Below are 23,459 nucleotides of genomic sequence, written 5' to 3' on the forward strand. Positions count from 1 at the left end.
TCCCTTGGACAAAGGAACCTGGTAGGCTGCAGTCCATGGGGTTGCAGAGAATCAGACATGACAGCTGTGTCTGACTCAGCAACTTCACTTTCACAGTAGTTTTATTTTTCATTTTTTGAGGAACTTATATATTATTTTCCATAGTGGCTGTACCAATTTACATTCCCACCAACAGTGTACAAGGGCTCCCTTTTCTCCACACACTTAGCAAAACTTATTATTATATCTCTACTTTTTTTGTTTTTTGATAATAACCACTGTAAAAGCTGTGAAGTGTTACCTCATTGTGGTTTTGATTTGCATCTCCCTGACTATTAGTTAGCAGTGGCCACAGGACTGGAAAAGGTCAGTTTTCATTCCAATCCTAAAGAAAGGCAATGCCAAAGAATGCTCAAACTACCGCACAATTGCACTCATCTCACACGCTAGTAAAGTAATGCTCAAAATTCTCCAAGCCAGGCTTCAGCAATACGTGAACTGTGAACTTCCAGATGTTCAAGCTGGTTTTAGAAAAGGCAGAGGATCCAGACATCAAATTGCCAACATCCGCTGGATCATCAATAAAAGAAGAAAGTTCCAGAAAAAGATCTATTTCTGCTTTATTGACTATGCCAAAGCCTTTGACTGTGTGGATCACAATAAACTGTGGACAATTCTGAAAGAGATGGGAATCCCAGACCACCTGACCTGCCTCTTGAGAAATTTGTATGCAGGTCAGGAAGCAACAGTTAGAACTGGACATGGAACAACAGACTGGTTCCAAACAGGAAAAGGAGTATGTCAAGGCTGTATATTGTCACCCTGCTTATTTAACTTTTGTGCAGAGTACATCATGAGAAACGCTGGGCTGGAAGAAGCACAGGCTGGAATCAAGATTGCCGGAAGAAATCAATAACCTCAGATATGCAGATGACACCACCCTTACGGCAGAAAGTGAAGAGAAACTAAAAAGCCTCTTGATGAAAGTAAAAGAGGAGAGTGAAAAAGTTGGCTTAATGCTCAACATTCAGAAAACGAAGATCATGGCATCTGGTCCCGTCACTTCATGGCAAATAGATGGGGAAACAGTGGAGACAGTGTCAGACTTTAATTTTTTTGGGCTCCAAAATCACTGCAGATGGTGATTGCAGCTATGAAATTAAAAGACACTTACTCCTTGGAAGGAAAGTTATGATCAACCTAGATAGCATATTCAAAAGCAGATATATTACTTTGCCAACAAAGGTCCGTCTAGTCAAGGCTATGGTATTTCCTGTGGTCATGTATGGATGTGAGAGTTGGACTGTGAAGAAGGCTGAGCACCGAAGAATGGATGCTTTTGAACTGTGGTGTTGGAGAAGACTCTTGAGAGTCCCTTGGACTGCAAGGAGATCCAACCAGTCCATTCTAAAGGAGATCAGTCCTGGGATTTCTTTGGAAGGACTGATTGATGCTAAAGCTGAAATTCCAATACCTTGGCCACCTGATGCAAAGAGTTGACTCATTGGAAAAGGCTCTGATGCTGGGAGGGATTGGGGGAAGGAGGAGAAGGGGATGACAGAGGATGAGATGGCTGGATGGCATCACCGACTTGATGGACATGAGTTTGGGTGAACTCTGGGAGTTGGTCATGGACAGGGAGGCCTGGCGTGCTGCGATTCACGGGGTTGCAAAGAGTCGGACACGACTGAGTGACTGAACTGAACTGAATTGACCTTAAGTGATGTTGAGCACCTTTTCATATACCTGTTGGCCATGGATATCTTCCTTGGAAAAACGTTTATTCATGTCCTTTGGCCATTTAAAATTTTTATTATCATTGTTATTTTTGCTCTTGAGTTGTGTGAGTTCCTTGTATATTTTCCTTGGTGGCTCAGATGGTAAAGGATTTGCCTGCAAGGCAGGAGACCTGGGTTTGATCCCTAGGTCAGGAAGATCCCCTGGAGAAGGAAATGGCTAACCATTCCAGTATTCTTGCCTGGAGAATTCCATGGACAGAAGAGCCTGGCGAACCACAATCCATGGGGTTGCAGATACTGACATGTCTGAGCAACTAAACTTTCACTTTCACATTACCCTCCTCTTAGCAGATGTATGGTTTGCAAATATTTTCTCCCTATCTGCTTTTTCATTTTGTTGCTTATTTTCTTTTTACAAGTACAGAAGCTTTCTTATTGGTGTCACTTACCAGAAATTTTCTATGTAGGCTTTAGGTATGGCTGTATCCAGGGGTTTAAATGATGTCCTTAAGAGTCATTTCTCTTAATTCTACTGTCCTCTATTTTGGTTCTCCCCTTGCAATGCCAAATTAGCTTACATCCTAATGTCGCAGCAACTCTATCAGAAATAAGTAATTTTATCTTTCCAACAATTTCACAAAAGTTCCAGAGTTTAGTCCTTTTGACCCTTCTGGGCCAAGTGCTTATCCCTGAATCAGGCACCAGGATTCAGGGAACGTGGTGCTCTGACAGGCCAGGCATCCTCTCGTGACCACTTGTGAGACCGGGGCTGGTGTTTGTGTCCCCTGTAACACTTGGAGTAAAAGTAGCATGGGGATTCTTTGTCAGGGAAACGAGAGTGCTCATATCAGATGACAAGTAAATGAATGGTGGTTAGATGAAATAATAAATGACCATTTTGAGTTCATGTAAACCATTGGCTTGCTGTATGTTTAAGACCGTGGATATAAAAGTGCTTTGAAAGCAACACTTATAAATGTAGTTAAGTTATCTTCTTCATATTGTATATAAATGATACCAGTTTAAGGGCTTCCCTACTGGCTCAGTGGGTAAAGAATCCACCGGTAATGCAGGAGACACCTGGCAAAGCAGAAGACTGAGTTTGATCCCTGGGTTGGGAAGATCCCTGGAGAAGAAAATGACAACCCAGTCTAATATTCCTGCCTGGGAAATCCTATGGACAGAGGAGTGTGGCGGGCTACAGTGTGTGGGATTGTGAAAGAGTCAGACATGACTTAGCAACTACACGACCACCACAACATGAATTTAATTAAGTTAAGATACATTTTTATGTATATAGTGCTAACATCTATGGGTCCCTAGATATTATGGAAGATATCAGGTGAATAAGAAAGAATCCTTGTTGTCAAGGAACTTAGAATTTCATGGAGATTTTGGCAAGTAAAAAGTAATAAACAAAAACACGGGATATAATAAGGATATAATTGCTAAAAAGCAATGTGTGTGGGCAGGCACAGAATGCTGGTTTGTTTTTTGTTTTTTTTTTTGAGCAAAGGAAGCTTAGGTCATAAATGAGTGCCTTAGTAAAGTAGAAGATCTCAGAGTTCTTAAAGAGCACACCAGAGTATACTGCTAAGCTTTAGGGGCAGAGGAAAAAGAAACAGGGGGAGGAATGAACTACAGAGTTGGAGATAAAAGAGAGGAGAGAAATACTAATGTAAGGATGGAAAAGGAGTACCCAGAGGAGGGTCATAATGTGGAGGGGTTATTCTTGTGATTTTTAACCCTGGTTCAGAATTAATGAAAAATGTTTAAAAACAAAGAGAGGGGGACTTCCCTGGCGGTCCAGTGGTTACAACTTCATGCTGCCGCTGTAGGGGGGCACAGGTTTGATCCCTGGTGAGGAGAACTAAGATCCCACATGATGCCAGCTGCAGCTAGAAAGAAATAAAACAACAACCAAAAAAAAAAAAAAAAAAAAAACCCAACCTGACAAACAAACAGAGGTACTGTTCCTCCCTTGACCTTCAGAAGTGGAGTCTGCAGCTGGGGCCTCCAGGTACTCTGGAACAAACATACAAGCCCCATTTGAGACTTTGAGGTGTATGACTGGTATAATTCTTGGAAGATTCATTAGCAGATTGCTCATTAATATGTTGCCTTTTATTTCTTTCTCCAAACATTTGTGATCCCTAATGAGTACTTTGCTCTTTGTGTATTAAATTTATGCTTTATGCTCAATAATATTTTATTTACATTGCACACCAAGGTTGTAAAATTTGGAAAGGAAAGTAGGTCAGTCTTCAAAGTTGAGTTGCTTCCTTACATCTTCAATTTAAAAGAATTTCTATAATATCATGGTCCATTAATACCTCATTTCTCAGAATGTCACTTAACCAGCCATATCAACTATTGGGAGCTTAGCTAAGAACCAGGTAAAGAGAAATCTGAGAAGCTGAGAAGTGACTCTAGTTTCCAGTAACTAAAACTCCTGCGCATTGCTTTTGGGGAGGGCTTGAAGCTGAAATTCAAATTCTTTGGCCACCTTATGTGAAGAACTGACTCATTGGAAAAGACCCTGATGCTGGGAAAGATTGAAGGCAGGAGGATAAAGGGATGGACAGAGGACGAGATGGTTGGATGTCATCACCAACCTGATGGACATGAGTTTGAACAAGCTCTGGGAGATGGTGATGGACTGGGAAGCCTGGTGTGCTGCAGTCCATGGGGTCGCAAAGAGTTGAACATGACTGAGCAACTGAACTGAACTGTTTTACAATGTGGTGTTAGTATCTGCTGTACAGCAAAGTGACTCAGCTACACACACACACACATCCTGTCTTTTTTGGACATGTATATACACACACTGGGTGTTCATTGGAAGGACTGATGCTGAAGCTGAAGCTCCAATACTTTGGCCACCTCATGCGAAGAGTTGACTCATTGGAAAAGACCCTGATGCTGGGAGGGATTCGGGGCAGGAGGAGAAGGGGACGACAGAGGATGAGATGGCTGGATGGCATCACCAACTCAATGGACATCAGTTTGGGTGAACTCTGGGAGTTGGTGATGGACAGGGAGGCCTGGCATGCTGTGATTCATGGGGACGCAAAGAGTCGGACATGACTGGGTGACTGAACTGAACTGAACTGATACACACACATATACATATATACATACATATACACATACATATACCTCTTTTGAATTTCCTTCCCATAGGGAGAGGCTTTAAAGGCTGGTTTACAATCATTTTTCTTTCTCTGTCTTTTCCCCTCATTAATAACTTAAGTCTATTTGTTCATAGCAAGGAAGATATTAGGAATCAGAGCAAGAAAAAAATTATGAGAACCATAAGCCTGAAATGATACTGAACAGTTGAAAATGTGAATGAGGCTAAAAGAAACTATAAAAAGCCAAATCAAAATATATAGGAATATTAGGATACCCAGGTTACCACATATACACAGGCTTCTGATTAGGGAACTGTGATATGAAGAAGCACTCATGTTTAATACTTTCTGTTTTTAAAGGCAGAAAAAAAAAGAGTCATATACTTAAAATTTACACATGTATAATTTTTGTAATTTATATATTTGTATGGCATATAATTTCTGTATCTACCTGATTTGTTTTTAGGAAGATGATGCTTCATGGGGTAATTTCCAGTTATCTGGGAAGTTCATTCACTTCTAACTGCTGTTCTCTGACTTCATTAAATGAGACGTTATGGCATTTTTTGATTTAGTCTCCAAGATCTGATATTTCACATATGAAGGAGTATATCTAAGGAAGAGATGATGTTGTTGTCTAATTGCTAAGTTGTGTCCGACTCTTGCTACTGCATGGACTGTAGCCCACCAGGGTCCTCTGTCCATGGGATTTCCCAGGCAAAAATATTGGATTAGGTTGCCATTTCTCCAGGGGATCTTCCTGATCCAGGGTTTGAACCTGTGTCTCCTGTATTGGCAGGCAGATTCTTTACCACTGAGCCACCTGAGAAGTCCAAGGAAGAGATCACAGTACTTATATTAAAAAAAAAAAAAAATTTTAACTTTGTCAGTTAAGATTGTTTTCTAGCAAAATGCATATTGGGAAGTGATTTAATCACCTTCTCATCACAAGAGTCAGTACTGCTAAAAATTTTGCTGAATATTTTGTCACAAATGTTCCTTCCTGAGGATGAAAACATCTTTCTTCATAGGTTGAACCTGGGGTTCTGGGATTTGGGCCACAGCAGAGACGTGAACTGAGGCCAGAAGGTTTCTTGGGACCATAACCTGGTAGAGACACAGGGTCTTATTCCAAGGGACTTCCAACTATTTCTTCCCTGTCTGCTGGAGTCCCCCTTTTTTCATGTTTGCTAAAAATAAATACCTAGCAACAAGCCTGTGGTTACTCCAGTGGGGTTATAATTTAAAGCTCTCTGCAAATTTCTGTAGTGATGAATGCAAACAGACATTCCCTATTCAGTATAGAATGTTAAGGCAGCTGTAGACTGTCTGACATTACAGTGGCATGAAAGGGTTGAATTCTCTCCAGATTCTCATACAGTGGCTTTTCAATGTTCATTTAATTAGGGTCTCAAGTCAGGTATGTTAACATTCAGTATTCTTGTTGGATGGTGACGGTTCATTGCTGGATTAAGCTCACCAGTCTTTCCCAGGTTCCAGCTGAGACTTGAAGAATGATGAATTGGATAAATGTATATATTCTATTTTACTGTTACTGTTAAACAATGAACATATCTTGGGTAAGGGATGGATAACACTGATGGCATTTAAACCTTGGCTGGACCTCTAATTAGACTTGGTGTTTGAAATTCCAACTTAGAGTTTTCTTGCAGAGAAATACATTGTTTTGACTAAAGGAAGGCAGTGGCATAGTTGATGCTTTTTCCTTCTGCCTTATTCAGGCCTAATTTGGTTTTTTTTTTTGGGCCATGCTGCATGACATGTGGGATCTTAGTTCCCTGACCAAGGATTGAACCCACGCCCCCCGCAGTGGAAGTGTGGAGTTTTAACCACCGGACCACCAAAGTCCACAGGCCCAGTTGTGCAGGCAAAGGTGGGATAGTCTTCATTCCCTTGAAATCGGTTCAATTCCAGGTCTGATATCTTGCCTTCGAGTGGTAAATTGGAAACATTTATTCCATCGTGAACAGAGGAGACTTTATCTTCCCACATGTGTTAGTTCACCAGAAATTAGGACCCATCTGATAGATATTAATGGCTCAAGTCAAAAACTTTCTGAAAATTAAGAGTAAAAGAAAACAGTGTGCTTCTTCACATGTCATCTTAAAAAAACATTCACTGTTTTCAGAAACATTTCCTCTGTGGTTTAGCAGATCCCAAGAACCTCAGATTTTTAAGACTTGGGAGATTCAGATCTCCTTTGCAGACCCATTCAGTTATCCCTGTTGCCCGTGATTTATTCCAAGGTTCATTTAAAGGTGAGAAAGGGGCCAGTGTCAGCAGGCACTCAAAGCTGGTGCGCTTTGCTCCCATCTCCAGTGGGAAATACCATGATGACCTGTGTGCTTCTTTCAGTGTTTCAGAACACCTCCCCCCGCCCCCGCCCCAACAAATGAACAACATCTAATCAGTTTTGTAAACCAGGCAATTTCATAATTGAAGCTTAAGAATTTTTGTGTTCACTTCAGCTCCTTCGTCAGATCCTTCAGGCTTGTGTTTGGGCTTCAGGATAATGATGTGGTGTCAGATATTTGCTCTGCAGAGGGGAAAAAAAAAAATGGATTTTCCAAAATGGATGTTTCTAAATTAGCAAAAGGAAGGGTTTCCGGAGAAATGAGGAAGTGTTTGATTTTCCTAGCTTTTATTCTTTGCCACAGATATACTGCTGAGGCAGATAAAATGCCTTGTTCCTCAGGCACCAGCATCACCCTTTAATGACAAGCCATTAACTTTATTTAAAAAGCAATGCTTGGGCGAGAATGCAGGAGATAGGATGTGCATGGTCTATAATCTCTTTTAAAGAACCCAGGAATCAGACCTTCAGAACCAGGCAAAGGCGAGAGAGGAAATTCAAAGTTGGTCTTTTAGAACATGGGGTCAGGTACTTTAACTCCTTGGGGGCCTAAAATGAAAAAGGAATAGCTGTCCAGGGTGGGTATCCAAGTAGGGACCTCCTGAGTGGTGAAGAATGTGAATTATGGGACGTACTGTGTCTCAGGGTGTCACCAGCTGCTCAATTCCAGCCAGTTTAGGCCTGGGGCACAGTGATACTCAATCCATGATGTGTTTTTCAAAAAAGATAAGGATTCAGATGTTATGTAAAACTTCCCCACGTATAGATGCTTATCCAGATTTATGAAAACATTGTGGAGCCAAGTAGAACATGATTGAGGTTGGAATGAGGCCCAGGGACTGCTCTTTTGCATCTTCAAATTTTGGTTTTCAGTGTTCTGACAGTAAAATTCACTTTTTGTTCAAGTAAGCAGACTGTGGTCCCAAAGAATAAAAACTCATGTATGTATAATATGTTTTAACATATATATACATTATATATGTATATATAGACACACATCCATATAATATATGTATATATGTGTGTGTGTGAATATATATATATGTTTGGTGGGGGGCATGGGTGTGTGGCTGAGGATGCAACTGGCCATCTCATCAACCTCATACATGACAGGAAAGAAATTGTCCCAGGGCTCATAAGGACAAGACCAAGATCCAGAAATCAGGAACTGTAGTAACTCTGTCTGTGTCTTTCTGAGGACACACAGTCTTGTTTCTCTGCCTTTCCAGGTACATCTCTCCACTTCTCCCTGTGAATTGTTTGCTCTGTCTGTTTCCAGGTTTTGCTGTTCAACTTCTGAGGCCTGTAGGTGGCTCTGGTTGGCTAAGAAGCTGACTCTGGCCCTTAAGCTCCATGGCTTTGTAGCTCCAGAACCTACCAATTACTAGGAGCAGTCTCACTTGTCAGTCTAGAAAATCTGATTGCTTGAGCCAAGTGCATGCCTTGGCTCTCTTTGGGGGAGGAACCCACTGCTGGGCTATCAGCAATGCTTGGGCAAGGATTGGGGTATGTAGAGGCAGAATTGAGTCCACGAGCAGCTTAGATGAAGACAAAAGGAGAGGTCAGGTGTGGAAGCGGACTGACTAACACTGTATATATAATACACATATTAATCCTGACATTTTACATTTTAAATGCTGGCAAATTTAAATTAAGTAATATGTAATCGTTGAAGAAAGTTTGAGAAATCTGCAAAGGGTAAACATAATGAAATCACCCATACTGTCATTACCCAGAGTCAAATAAGACATTCAAATAAGACATCTTGGTATATTTATTGCCAGTCTCTTTTCCTATGGAGGGATCTCAAACCTCTGTATTTAATAAGGGCAAATCCTGAAATGATGGGATTCAGCAGGTCCATTTCTCTACTATTTGTGGTTTAAAATGATTTTTAATGAACTAAAAATTGTAAGCAGTATATTTTAAGGGAAGCTTAAATATATACATGGCCTACAATTTAGTAGTTTCTTATTTAAGGATTTTCCCTGAAGAAATTCTCAGAGCTGTATACTAAGATGTATGTACCAAGATACTCATCAATGGATTATTGATCACAGTCAGAAACACAATAAAAAATTGGAAAAGATCTTTTGGATAAATATGTTTATATTGAAGTAAGGATATTCACAGAAGTTTTCTGAACAGGTTGTAAAATTGCGCAGACTGTGTAAGCTTAACTTTGTATATAATATAGGCACATTAAAAGAGATTTGAAGACGTTCACCAAAATGTTGATGATGGTTGTCTCCAAGATGATTAATCCTTTTTGCTTCTGCTCTTCAATATTTTCTAATATTTCTAAATGAAACCAGTACTATCTCTGTAATATGTAAACAAATAAGCCAGTTACACATGAGCAAAAAATGAATTTGGTGGCATTGAACTGAGTGAAAAATGAGGGAAATTATAATGAGAGATTTTTCATAATTTCTAAGCTTAATAAGGGCTTCCCTAGTGGCTCAAATGATAAAGAATCTGCCTGCAATGCCAGAGACCCAGTTTTGGTCCCTGCATTGGGAAGATCCCACGGGGAAGGGAATGACTACCCACTCTGGTATTCTTGCGTAGAGAATTCCATGGACAGAGGAGCCTGGCAGGTTATAGCCCGTGGGATCGCAAAGAGTTGGACACGACCGAGCAACTGCCGCTACTTTACCACCAAGCTTAAGAAAGGAAATGGTTGAGACATGCTTCTTGCCCAGAACCTCTTTTGGAAAGTTGACCTACCATGTGAATAAAAATCTGATGTACGCACCTCCTTCCTTGTCTCATAAGTGAATTATACAGAATTGAAATATATCTTTCTTTTGATAATAGAGGTCTTTCATGTTCTCATTCTTAGATTTTGTTCTCCCCAAGAGCTTTTATTTCCTTTTTGTATACTGGAAGTAATATGTCGACATTATGCAAGATCAGGGAAATATTAAAAGGTACAAAGAAAAAGAAAAAAAAAAAGGCCTTGTAGTTCTACAGGATTACCTATCTGAACCTTATAAATCCCGGGAGACTGAAATGAGTCTATCCTGGGGATGCTTGGTAACTTCCTCTTTCCACTATATCGGAAATGAAGTGAGATAGTACTTGTTTCCTTTCTCCCCTGGGGTAAAATGCAGCAAAACCACAAAAACAGTAGCAGTAGGAGCAGCAGCAGTTCTAGTGAAGGGTTTTACCTGAATAATAATCAAGAGTTTATTTCATTTGTTAAAAAACAGCATATTTTCAAAGGCTGAATACTAAAATGCTTCCTAAGCCTATATGATTCTGCAGGTCAGATGAGGTTTTTTTCTGCTCATTTATTTGTCACTTTGTTTTTAGTTTGGATATATATTGCTCTGTCAAACAGGTCAGTATGGCCTTTAAGGAGACTTGAAATGGCTGGAAAAAGCTGAAATGCCAAGAATGTTGAGCATCTACCAGTGAAATGTATATGGATTGAGATTGAGGTAGATGGAAGCTCTTTTTTGCTTTTTTAAATATTGCGTTAGAATGAATGTCCGTATTTAATGCTTGCGGTTTGAAAAGTCAAACACTATAGAAACAGAAGGAAAAGCAAAAGGCATCTGATGATTTCCTTACTCCTTTCCCACCTCTCAGAGGTAACTACTTATCACTGTCTTTGCTTTGTCTTTTTTTTTTTTTAAACTTTACATAATTGTATTAGTTTTGCCAAATATCAAAATGAATTTTCTCAATTTATTCTGTCTATTATAATATGTAAGGAATTAGCCTCCTCATGCTGACCTGTCTCTCTGTCTCCCTCTTTTTTTTTTTAATTTTTAATTATTTATTTATTTATTTTTTAAAATTTTATTTTATTTTTAAACTTTACAATATTGTATTAGTTTTGCCAAATATCGAAATGAATCCGCCATAGGTATACATGTGTTCCCCATCCTGAACCCTCCTCCCTCCTCCCTCCCCATACAGTCCCTCTGGGTCGGCCCAGTGCACCAGCCCCAAGCATCCAGTATCGTGCATCGAACCTGGACTGGTGACTCGTTTCATATGTGATATTATACATGTTTCAATGCCATTCTCCCAAATCTTCCCACCCTCTCCCTCTCCCACAGAGTCCAAAAGACTGTTCTACACATCAGTGTCTCTTTTGCTGTCTCGTACACAGGGTTATTGTTACCATCTTTCTAAATTCCATATATATGCATTAGTATACTGTATTGGTGTTTTTCTTTCTGGCTTACTTCACTCTGTATAATTGGCTCCAGTTTCATCCACCTCATTAGAACTGATTCAAATGTATTCTTTTTAATGGCTGAGTAATACTCCATTGTGTGTATGTAACGCAGCTTTCTTATCCATTCATCTGCTGATGGACATCTAGGTTGCTTCCATGTCCTGGCTATTATAAACAGTGCTGCGATGAACATTGGGGTACTCGTGTCTCTTTCCCTTCTGGTTTCCTCTGTGTGTATGCCCAGCAGTGGGATTGCTGGGTCATAAGGCAGTTGTATTTCCAGTTTTTTAAGGAATCTCCACACTGTTCTCCATAGTGGCTGTACTAGTTTGCATTCCTACCAACAGTGTAAGAGGGTTCCCTTTTCTCCACACCCTCTGCAGCATTTATTGCTTGTAGACTTTTGGATTGCAGCTATTCTGACTGGCATGAAATGGTACCTCATAGTGGTTTTGATTTGTATTTCTCTGATAATGAGTGATGTTGAGCATCTTTTCATGTGTTTGTTAGCCATCTGTATGTCTTCTTTGGAGAAATGTCTATTTAGTTCTTTGGCCCGTTTTTTGATTGGGTCATTTATTTTTCTGGAGTTGAGCTGTAGGAGTTGCTTGTATATTTTTGAGATTAGTTGTTTGTCAGTTGCTTCATTTGCTATTATTTTCTCCCATTCTGAAGGCTGCCTTTTCACCTTGCTAATAGTTTCCTTAGTTGTGCAGAAGCTTTTACGTTTCTTTATCTCTTTCCAAAATCACCCTCATTTCCTCCACAGGCCATCTTTGTAACTCCGAACAATAATAAGCCACCATTTCTTGTTGCATCCCAAGTGATGGCATCGGCTGACTTCTGACATCAGTGCTCCCATGCTTTCTTTGCTCCACCTCAACCCTCCCCTCACCCCATTTTGTCCTTGGTTAGTTACAGCTTATCTTTTTAAAAGAAAAGCAAGGTTGAGACTGCATATGTTCTTTTTATTTTTTTGAACACAGCTTAGAATGCTCCTACTCACAGTTTTTTTTTTTTCAACTCACCTTATTTAACTTAAAATTTTATTTTTTTATTTTTATTTATTTATTTATTTATTTTTATTTATTTTTGTCTGTTGCTGCGTGCAGTCTTTCACTAGTCGCAGCAAGTAGGGGCTGTTCTTCGTTGTGGAGTGTGAGCTTCTTATTGTGGTGCCTTGTGTAGTTGTGGTGCATGGGCTTAGTGGCCCCACAGCATGTGGGATCTTAGGGATCAAACCTATGCAGTTTCTCAACCACTGGACCACCAGGGAAGTCTGAGAATGCATATGTTCTGTTTGGAATTATAGCCAAGTATTCCACAGTTTTCAAATTGATTCTAAAAAATGAAAATGAAAATTTACATTATTTAGATACAGTGTAACAGTATTTTCTATCTAAATATTCTTGTCCCGCTGTCTGGGAGTTTAGCTTCATTTAATATTATAGTGTGTCTGCATTTTTTAAAAATGGACAGTTTTTAGATTTCAAAGAGTTCTTTGGTCTTTGTACTCTTTACATATCATCCTCTTCTTGGTTTATGATTGCAATATAATCTCAATCCTGTCTGTGAATACCAAGCAGAAGTCTCTTGTTCTCTTTTTCTCCTCCCCTCCATTCCTGAATTAATCCTGTTTCATCTTCACTCATTCTTGTATGCTGTCTTGATTTTGCATGTTTCAGCTTTTCTCCAATGCCATCATTGAGGCCTTGAGACATCATGGCATCAAAAACCTAACTGTGAGTTCTGTGGTGGAACTTGGTGAAGGGGAAGGAATCAGTTATAAGGAGAGAGTAGAAAACTAAAGATGATGCCTTGGGACTTCTAAATACTAGAACAATGAGGGATTTGCTCAGGGGTGCTAGTTTTGTACCCATTGCCCTCTTCTTCACAGATAATTTGTTCAAAATGTCCAGAGGATATCCCTTTTTTTCTTATGTAGGGTAAACATCTCACTGTAGTGTTCTGCATGGGGTAGATGAGAGGCAGAGTGTTTTTAAAATAAATTTTATTGGAGTATAGTTGCTTTATGATATTGTCTTAGTTTCTGCTTCCTAGGTAGCTCAGCTGGTAAAGAATCCACTTGCAATGCAGGAGACCCTGGTTCAATTCCGGGGTTGGGAAAATCCCCAGGAGAAGGGAATAGCTACCCACTCCAATATTCTGGCCTGAAGAATTTCATGGACTGTATCTTAGTCCATGGGGTCACAAAGAGTTGGACGTGACTTTCACTTTTTCTGTGTACAACAAAGTGTATCAATTATGTGTATGTGTATGCTGCTGCTGCTAAGTTGCTTCAGTCGTGTCCAACTCTCTGCGATCCCATAGACAGCAGCCCACTAGGCTCCTCCATCCCTGGGATTCTCCAGGCAAGAATACTGGAGTGGCTTGCCATTTTCTTCTCCAGTACATGAAAGTGAAAAGTGAAAGTGAAGTTGCTCAGTTGTGCCCGACTCTTAGTGACCCCATGGACTGCAACCTACCAGGCTCCTCTGTCCATGGGATTTTCCAGGCAAGAGTACTAGAGTGGGTTGCCATCGCCTTCTCTGATATGTATGTGTATAGTCCTTCTTTTTTGGATTTCTTTCCCATTTAGGTCACCAGAGAGTATTGAGTAGAGTTCCCTGTGCTGTACAATAGGTTCTCATTGGTTATCTGTTTTATACATAGTAGTGTACATACGTCAATCCAATCTCCCAATTCATCCCACCCTTCCCCTTCTCCCCTTGGTGTCCATATGTTTGTTCTCTATGTCTGCATTGCTGTTTCTGCTTTGCAAACAGGTTCATTTGTACCATTTTTCTAGATTCCATATATATGCATTAATATACAATATTTGTTTTTCTTTCTAAAGTTTCAACTCTCTTTTCAAGCATGTCCTTGGAATCTGTCCTTTATCATACCTGGTGTCTCTGAGTCCTCCAGAGCAAATCTGTCTCTTATTGATTGCAGTTCGCTTCATTAGTATGCTTGGTTGTGCTTTCCTCTGCTCTTCTCCATCAGTCTTCAGACTCATCCATCTGTTTTTGTCTTACAGAAATTTTATGAGATCTCTTGCTCTCTGGTGACTCAATTCTCATTCTCTTTGTTGTTGTGGGTTTATATCTACTCTTTTAGTATCAGTGTGATGATGCCTCAAAAGGGAGAGGAGATGAATGCAGATGCCACGTTGAGATGTAAGCTGCTGCTGTACTTTTAACTGAGTCATTTTCTGTTCTTTAAGTTCAGAAGGACCAAAGGCTACCATATCCTAAACAAGTTGAATACAAAACAAGAGTTAATAGGATACATAGCTTCATGTCGCATCAGGCTTCCAAGTATTGCCCTAGAAGAGGACAATATAATTTTTGACTGAAAGAGACAAGAGATTTGTTGAATGTGAAAGGTCGAGGATTGTGATTTATATATTCACAGTCATGAATTCTGTTCAGTTGATGCATTGAGAAAAGCAGTAGCCAACAATTGTGATGTGTGCTGTACAGGAAAAATAGGCAGCCATAGGTGGAGTGATGTTTTTAAGAACAGAATAACAGATTCAGGTGTTTTTGATAGGTTCGTGAAGCCTAGAGAATATACTAATCTATACTGATAAAGACTGAAATGTTAAGAAACATCAGGGTTGCCTAAAAAAAGAGAATGAAGGACTGAAAAACGTACACGACTGACATAAGTGGATTTTCTAATGACCATTTAAAAGTGAAATATCCCTGTATTGAAATAAAATGGTTTCTTCTAGACTGTAGCCTGCTACAGTTAACAAAAGGCAGACAGTTTTGGCTTGGTTTTGGCAAGGTGTGTTCCAGAACAGGCTGGCACTTCTCAAGTTCATCTTAACTGTATTCTTGTTTTCTACAGGACATTTACTAAACTATCATTTTGGATTGTCTACTTGATGATAGCACTCTACCAGACACTTGACATATATTACAAACTACCTGGTATAACATATGCCTTTCTGACATATCTTGATAATTATGAATACAAAATTAATGCTATGTATTTATTCATAGGATTCACTGTAAATCCAATTTACAATCTTGTTCATTCTGATATACCACTTAAATCCAATGACCAGACTCTTGAGATAGCAATACCTAGTTGTCTGCATGAAATGAAGGTGTATCAGTACATTTGCTGATAGTCAAATATCTGTTCCTAGGAGCCCTCAGATGTGCACAGAATTTTTACACAGACTTTTATGCACTGTATCATTTTCAAAATAGGGGATAACATTTTAGCATTGCAGTTATAGAATTATAAGGTTTAATTTTAAGAGAGAACTGTATTTAATATCCTGTGTTAAACCATAATAGAAAAGAATATGAAAAGAATATATATTTGTATAACTGAATCACTTTGCTGTACACCTGAAACTAACACAAAATTGTAAATCAACTATACTTTAATACATTTCTAAAAATACATAATTTAAAAATTGAGTATAAATAAGTGCCAAGAAAAAAATTATTCTTAAAGCAGCCCTTCCTTTTCGTCTTTCCTGACACAGTTAATAGGCACAGTTTTCATGAGATGTGTGTTTATAGCAGATTTGGCCATGTGGTCTCCAGGTGAACCTTCTGGAAGCAGTGAAAATCATACCCAGATATGTTTAGATTTAGAATCTCTCCCACCCCCTGCAAAATAGATAAAACTGGACTTGTTTTGTAGAGTGGGGAAGAGAAGCCCAGAGAAGTCAGGCACTTTCCCAGGAACATCAATGCTAGTTCAGTGTTGGAGTTAAAATTCACATCAGTGCTTATTCAGGATGGAGTTGGGGTTCAAACCCAGAGCAGGGACTACAGAACCTAGCTCTTTCCACTACCCTGCTTGAATTCCCCAGACAAGAGGCTGTCTGAAGCCATCTGCCTCCCTGAGAGGCCCCTCACTTTATTTAACAAAAGAAAGTTGAGGAAAATTTTTATTTTCATGATTGACCCTCCAAAGGTATTCTTTATATGCCTACCCGGTGGGTCAGACAGTGCACTTAAATATTAGCTTTTCTTTCCATAGAGTCGAGGCCCCTAAGAAAGACAAGCCACTGAAACCCCGGTGATGTTCAGAGGAAATTCTTTATTGAAATATTGAATTATGATTGCTATAAAACCTACATGTCAGCATAGTATTTTAAAAGTTGACTCATTTGAGCAGAAGCAAAGACAGGATATAATTATTCACCATCAGCTCAGCTGAAAGGGTGGCTGTATCCTTTTGAAATCTGAGTCTGAAACCCAAAGTTTGAGCTGTCAGGGCCCATCATTACTCTGCTGCAGAGATGTTCTTCCATTTCGATTTCTGTAAGCATCACTGCATTTCTCTGATCTCTGGTTTTCTTTCTTCCTGCACATCCTTGACAACGTGAAGGTCTGTGCACACCAATCCAGGCAGAGCACCCCAATTCTGTCTCAGCAGCGTTCGAGTCTCCTGGTAACATTGTTAATGGTGCTTATGGTCTGTCATCATATTGCCCACATGGTCCCGAGTCTCTTTGGCCAGCGTATAACATCTCGACATGTTCCTTGTGCTGTGATGCTGAATCCAGCCTCCCATTAGGAAACATTGGCTCTTTACTCCCTTGCTTTGAAGTGACACCTTAATATAGAATTATTTCTTCTTAAAATACCTTAATTTCAGCAATTCTTCCCTTTTCATTCAGTTTTGGCCCCTGAAACCTAGCTCTTGACTTGAAAGAAAATTTTTTATATTTATATTAAATAGGTATGTATTTGTGTAAGGAACAATTTAAATCAGAGTGAAGGGCCTAAAGTTGTTCTTGACATAGAATTAAGCCCTCAACAAACGCTTTTGCTTATTTCCTACCAGCTTTGGATACTGTGCGTGTATGTGTGTTGTTTAAACATGTTCAGAACTCAGATTGAGTTATATAATGATGTACTATTTACCTTATGTATGTATGTGTATGTATGTATGTGTGTGTGTGTGTGTTATAGAAACTGAATTTATCTTGTTTAAAATAGACGACTGAGTAAAATGCTCTTCAGGGGGCCTGACTTGAGTCTCAGGTTTTCCTTACAAGATTGTTAGTGATAATCCTTACTAAGCATAGTTAAGCTAGTTCATCTTCTCTGCAGAGGTGCCTGGCCTCCCTCATAGTGCCAGTGATGGTCTGACCTGGAATATCTGTTTCATGCTTCAGGGCTCTTACACTAATTGCTGACTGTTAGCTTGTCCTTACATATTTGACCAATTTAATCTGAATATTGCTTTTTTTTTTTTTGCATCAGTTCATTTCAGTTGCTCAGTCGTGTCCGACTCTTTGCGACCCCATGAATTGCAGCATGCCAGGCCCCGAATACTTGTAAACTTCTAATTAATTTTATAAGAGCCCTCACATACTGGGGTGATTGTATTAAGTGAGTTACTGTAGGTAAAATACTTGAAAGAGATTCTGGCATTGTCTGAGAACGGCGCAGCCTTTTCTTAGCAATGCCATCTTAGTTGGGTTCTGGTGCCTCAGTTTCTGCATCTATGAAATGGACATAACAATAGGATTCCCTCATAGATACTGTGAGATTAAATGCAATGAAGAATGTGAAATGAATTAAATATCACGCAGCACATAAAAAGCACAGCTGTTGTTCAGTCAGTAAGTCGTGTCTGACCCTTTGCGACCACATGGACTGCAGCACACCAGGCCTCCCTGTCCCTCACCATCTCCCTGAGTTTGCTCAAACTCTTGTCCATTGAGTTGGTGATGCCATCCACCCATCTCATCCTCTGTCACCCCCTTCTGCTCTCAATCTTTCCCAGTATCAGGATCTTTTCCTATGAGTTGGCTCTTTGCAAGAGGTGGCCAAAGTATTGGAGCTTCAGCTTCAGCATCAGCCCTACTAATGAGTATTCAGGGTTGACTGCCCTTAAGATTGACTGGTTTGATCTCCTTGCTGTCCAAGAGACTCTTTATATTTTATTAGCAGTTCTAGAATTACTATTATTCATTGCATTTGTCATGGAGTCTGAGTAGCGTTCCTTTCCCTGGTTTCCCCTTTACGCCCTTACCTCTCTACTCCACTATGAAGCTGTGCTATCCTAACTCAGGTCAGCTCAGGAAATACTTTCCTACTCCACATTCTTGGTCTGGCCTGGACAGGACATCCATCTTTCATGCTGTAGACCATCTCTTTGCCTTCACTTCTTCTCTGCCAACCCCAGAGATGTCACTTTCTGAACTTTTTCTTACTTGCCAGAAAAGCTTCTGGGAGAATGACCCTGCAATCAGCAGTTTGAGAAGAGCCCGAGAGCACAGTCATTTAAACACTTGCACTTATAGGCAGTTGCTAAAGCAAGTGATATTAATATCTGTCTTGTTCTCACAGTTACAGGGAGAGTTGGAAAATAGGTGAGAGGTGTTTTTCTCTTTTTTACTTTCTAGAGAGCAAGCAAGCTTAGAGCCCCAGAAGTTGGACAGGTCTTGCCCTCAGGGGGAAATTACCAGGTCATTATTTTTGAAAATCTAGACTCCCTGGAGAAATGGGTCCTCTGAAAGGGAGAAGGTCTGCAAGGACTGGAGGAAAGAGATATGAATTGACCTGAAAGGAAAAGATATGGATATTCTGACTCCCATCCCAGGGTGGCTGTATCTCAGATGGAGATGACAGCATGAATGCCTGAAAGATCTATGCACTAGGTCCCAACCATGAGAAAAGATTCCGTGCCTGAGCTTGGCAAGAGCTGGGGAAACGATTCGCTTCAGATGGGCTGGATATGTATGTGTGTGTGTATGTATATCTTGAATAATGAGTATCTCAAAGTCAGTCACGATAGACTGAAAACAGAGACGTCTTTACCCAGTGTTAAGGATTGGATGGACTTCCTTGGTGGCTCAGACGGTAAAGCGTCTGCCTACAATGCGGAAGACCTGGGTTTGATCCCTGGGTCGGGAAGATCCCCTGGAGAAGGAAATGGCAACCCACTTCAGCACTCTTGCCTGGAGAATCCCATGAATGGAGGAGCACTCTCTGGAACTATTGAATAACTTCCCAAGAGAGGGAGGGTATCCCTAAATGTGTCTGAGATTCAGTTTATCAATGCTGATTCATGAGGGGCTTTGTGCCTAAGTCACATTGATTTACAACAAAGTAAGGTGACATTTCTTACTTCTGAAAGTCAAACATATTGATATGATACCTTTTAGATATCTATCAATATAACCTGGCCACTGTCATCTGATTTTATTATTTATATAGTCAAACTTAGCTCTGGAATATAGGATATTGTAAAGGAAAGTATGTGGGAAAAAAGAAGGGAGAACGAAGAGAGTGCATTTCAGAAGGACACGTGAGAGGTAAGAGTGAACCTGGTTCAGACTGAGTTTTGGGTAGACCTGTGTAGTGGGACGATGATGTGTTGTATGTGTGGGAGGGACGAGAGGTGCTTACAGTGGGTGGGAGAAGTAGTAGGAAAGGCAATAAGCTTGGCACCATTTTCTAAATCTGGAGACAACGAATTCCTGTGGTTGTTCATGGTCACAATTTCTAGGTTGCTCGTGATCCTAGTTGTTGAGGGGCAGGACAGCTATGCATGCTCATCGGCCAGCAATGCTGTGCTCTTGATGGATAAGCAGCAGGAAGCCAAAGATAATATCCTATTGTGAAGTTGGGTAGATCAGCTCTGGAGTGCCTGCCTCATTCACTCTTTCTTCTTTTGGAACTCCCCTCCCCCAACATCATGCTGTTTGCTGGAGGGATGGGCCATGGACCACATGGTGCAGCTGCCTCTCCTAGTTCCCACTCCTGCCCCAACCTGTCGTACCAGAGATAAACCCAACCTGCCAGACACACATCATATTCTCTAACTAGTCTTGTGTGAGAGTCTCAGAGTGTGTACTCAGAGGGTGGTGCATGTGTGAATGCAGCAATGGGGCTGGGGTGGGATAACGTTTCAGCTGCATATCTTATAGGTGGAGAATGCTGGCCCTCAAAGGGAAGTAGGTGGGGGAGGAGGTCAGGCAGAGAGAAGCAAGGAGGAGAGGCCTGTTGGCTTCAGAGGGAGAGACTGAGAGGCAGAGTAGCTCCCTTGGTCATGGACAGCTGAGCTCCCGGGTCACGAAAAGATCTGTCCCAAATCCTTCCAGTTGTCTTCCTTTGTTTGAGTTATTTTGAGTAGGCATCTGTTGCCTGCAATCTACAAACTCTGATGAAGAATAAAAGCTGTCATTTTAAGAGTGGACTTTGTCAACCATAGACTTAACCGAAAATGACTGGCCCAGTCCTTGGCTAGTGCAGATATACAGAGAAATTGCACTTACAAGGAGACGTTCTAACATTAGAGAAAATAAATATTTATAAAACCAGACTTTGATGTTGGTAACTGTTCTAGAGGCTTTATAAAACTTTCATTTACACTAACCCTGCAAGATATGTAGTTATTATTTAAAACTTTGAAATTTCTAATATAGATTTTATTTTTCTAATTAAAAATTTTTTTTAAATTGGAGTATAGTTGCTTTACAATGTTGTATTAGTTTTTACTGTACAGCAAAATGAATCAGCTCTACATACGTATGCATAAAGATGTAGTTATTATTCCCATTTTACAGATAACGACCTAGAAACCCAGAAAAGCAAAGTCATTTTTCACTTCATATTAAGGATCCAGGAACCGAAATCATATCCTTTTTCACTCTACCACACTCTCTCATCTGACTTCATTTAAATTGGAATATTGAAGATTTTCTTCCCCGTGGTGCCGCTTTAAAATCTCACATCGTTTACTAGCCTTGATGAGTATGTAGGGCTATTTTTTGCACTTAGAAATGTTATTCATGGTTCTCTGGGAACTTATGAAGAATTTTTATCTGTATTTCTAATCTGGGATCCTCAGACCCTGAAATGCTTGTGAAACTGTTAAGAAAGTATTGTTGACGCCAAGGAGATTCAGAGGACGCTAAAGGTATCTGAGTGAATTCAGGAAGAATGCAGAGTAATTATTCTGAAGGGGCCAGTAATTCCTCGTGGTGGATTATTAGCTGAATAACTCTCCAGAGCCTCTCGGTTTGCCATGATTGTATAACTGAAGAAATTACCGGGAGAATGTAAGACATTACTTATGAGACTTAGAATTTAGAGGGGGAGAAACTATCTTGGAATTTGCCCTGAGGACATTCAGAATGGATTCCAGGCACACCATACTGTTCTCTACTGATTGATGTTCTGTTTAGTTAAATCCTGCTGTTTTGCAGTTTCAGTGCCATCCTATAACTTCATAGAAATTCCCAGAGGCAAAATTAGCATCTGTCCCCTATTCTCTGTCACCTCAATGGATTATTACAGAGGACAGTTAGAGAATGTTTTAGGAAATTATGAGACGCTTAAATCCATCCATCAGTCAGAGCTTTCTCCAGTTCTTAAGAATATTTTAAAGGAAATTTCAAATGGGGCTTACATTAGTTGGGATAAAATTACAGTACTTAAAAAATAATCTATGATGGATAAGCTTGTATTCTCTGAAGGATGCTAAATATCTGTGGATTTAGAAGCATATTTTGCAAGGAAAGAATTTTGATAGGAGCTTCTTCACTTTGATCAGCAAACTTTCAATCTAAAGTCTGATTCCTACGATTTTTGATCACGCAACATGAGTAGGAAGACCTGCTCGGTAAATAGAGCTGTAAGTGATCCTGTTAAGGGAATGCTTGTGAAACGCAGGCTTTCAGTTTATTATAAATTGCTCAACAGTTTTTCAGCTGGAACAACCACCGCCCCCAACCCCCCGAGAGAGATCCGCTTTCCCATCAGATTTTCATTAAGATCTCTTTGCCCGAACCTCCGTCTGTTACTCCACTCTTGGAATGTCTTGAGAATCAATCATCCCATTTTATTTGCTTGAATGTCATGCGACTATAAAAACACATGGCCTAAGGTTTGTGATCAGTTAATCATAACAAGCACTCCGTGTATTTGTTTTCATATAGATGTGGCTTTCAGTTACTGAAGCAAAACCTGCTGGGGCTCATCTCAGTGGGAGATGTGAGGACTAAAAGCTGGCCTAATTTGTAATAGGTGCAGACTCTATTGCATAATGATTATTTTGTGCAGATTTCTTCTAGGGTCAGAATCACTCCTTTGCTGTAGTAGTCCCCGTTGAGTACATGTAGTACGTGACATGCTGTGTACTAAGCTCTCGAAGTTAGAGCCATGTAAGAATAGCCACAGACTGGTAACTAACTGAAGGTGCTGCTCTCTTATTCCTGACATTTCTCTGGTTCTTCATTGGGATATAATTAAGCAGAAATGAGAACTCTGGAAAAGATTCAGACATTTCCATGAAATCTTTGAAAATTGCAACTGGCCTTCTTTTTTGTGAGATTCCTCACACTCTTTGGCTTCTAAGTCTAAAGGTCAAGAATTTTATCCATTTTCCTTTTCCTGCTTTTATAACTGAAATTGATTCAAGCATTTGCCAAGTATAATTCAGACTTTCTGGTTACAGGCCAAGTTTTCACACTAAGCATTATGAATTTGCAATGAATTCATAACATTTAGTATTCATGGTAATAACACTGATCATTATGAAAAGGTTTAATATTCATGAGGGTTACCCTGCTATTTTCTCAGGTGTCATCATAATTTTTAATAGTATTTCAGCATTTTTTTTCATGGGCAGTTGGCATAATAGAGTCAGATGCTGGAGTTTTGGTTAAAGGATATTAGAAGAAAGAAAGCGGGGGCATTAATAAAAATTTTAAAACTTGATCTTCCGTAAGGGCGATTGATCAGTATGATTCTGTGTTATTAAAACAAGCTGTCTCTTTTAACCAGTTCTGAAAAGTCAAACAGATCTCCCCGTTGAGTATGCAAGCCAATGATGGGTAGAGTTCTTAGTTTTAAAAGGGGAGAGAAAAATGAAAATCTCTGAAAGTCCATTTTTCTGGGGAAAAAGTACTTTCCGTATTTGTGTCATCTTTGGCCTTTGTGTGCTTAAATTTGCTTTTCACCAGCACATACACTTCAGAGTATTTGTTTTTTTTTTGTTTTTTTTTTCTCCAGTACACCATCTGTTTCTTTGCTGTTGGGGAT

The 23,459-nt window shown here is 39.9% G+C and overlaps 1 protein-coding gene across 4 annotated transcripts in view; it reads left to right on the forward strand.

Moving 5' to 3' along the window:
* The window catches only part of LOC112584678, a 358,045-nt gene that overhangs the window by 155,229 nt on the left and 179,357 nt on the right, over positions 1 to 23,459 (forward strand). The window lies entirely within an intron of this gene.

This window comes from Bubalus bubalis, chromosome 4 (assembly GCF_019923935.1).
Source record: "Bubalus bubalis isolate 160015118507 breed Murrah chromosome 4, NDDB_SH_1, whole genome shotgun sequence".
Classification (NCBI taxonomy): domain Eukaryota; kingdom Metazoa; phylum Chordata; class Mammalia; order Artiodactyla; family Bovidae; genus Bubalus; species Bubalus bubalis.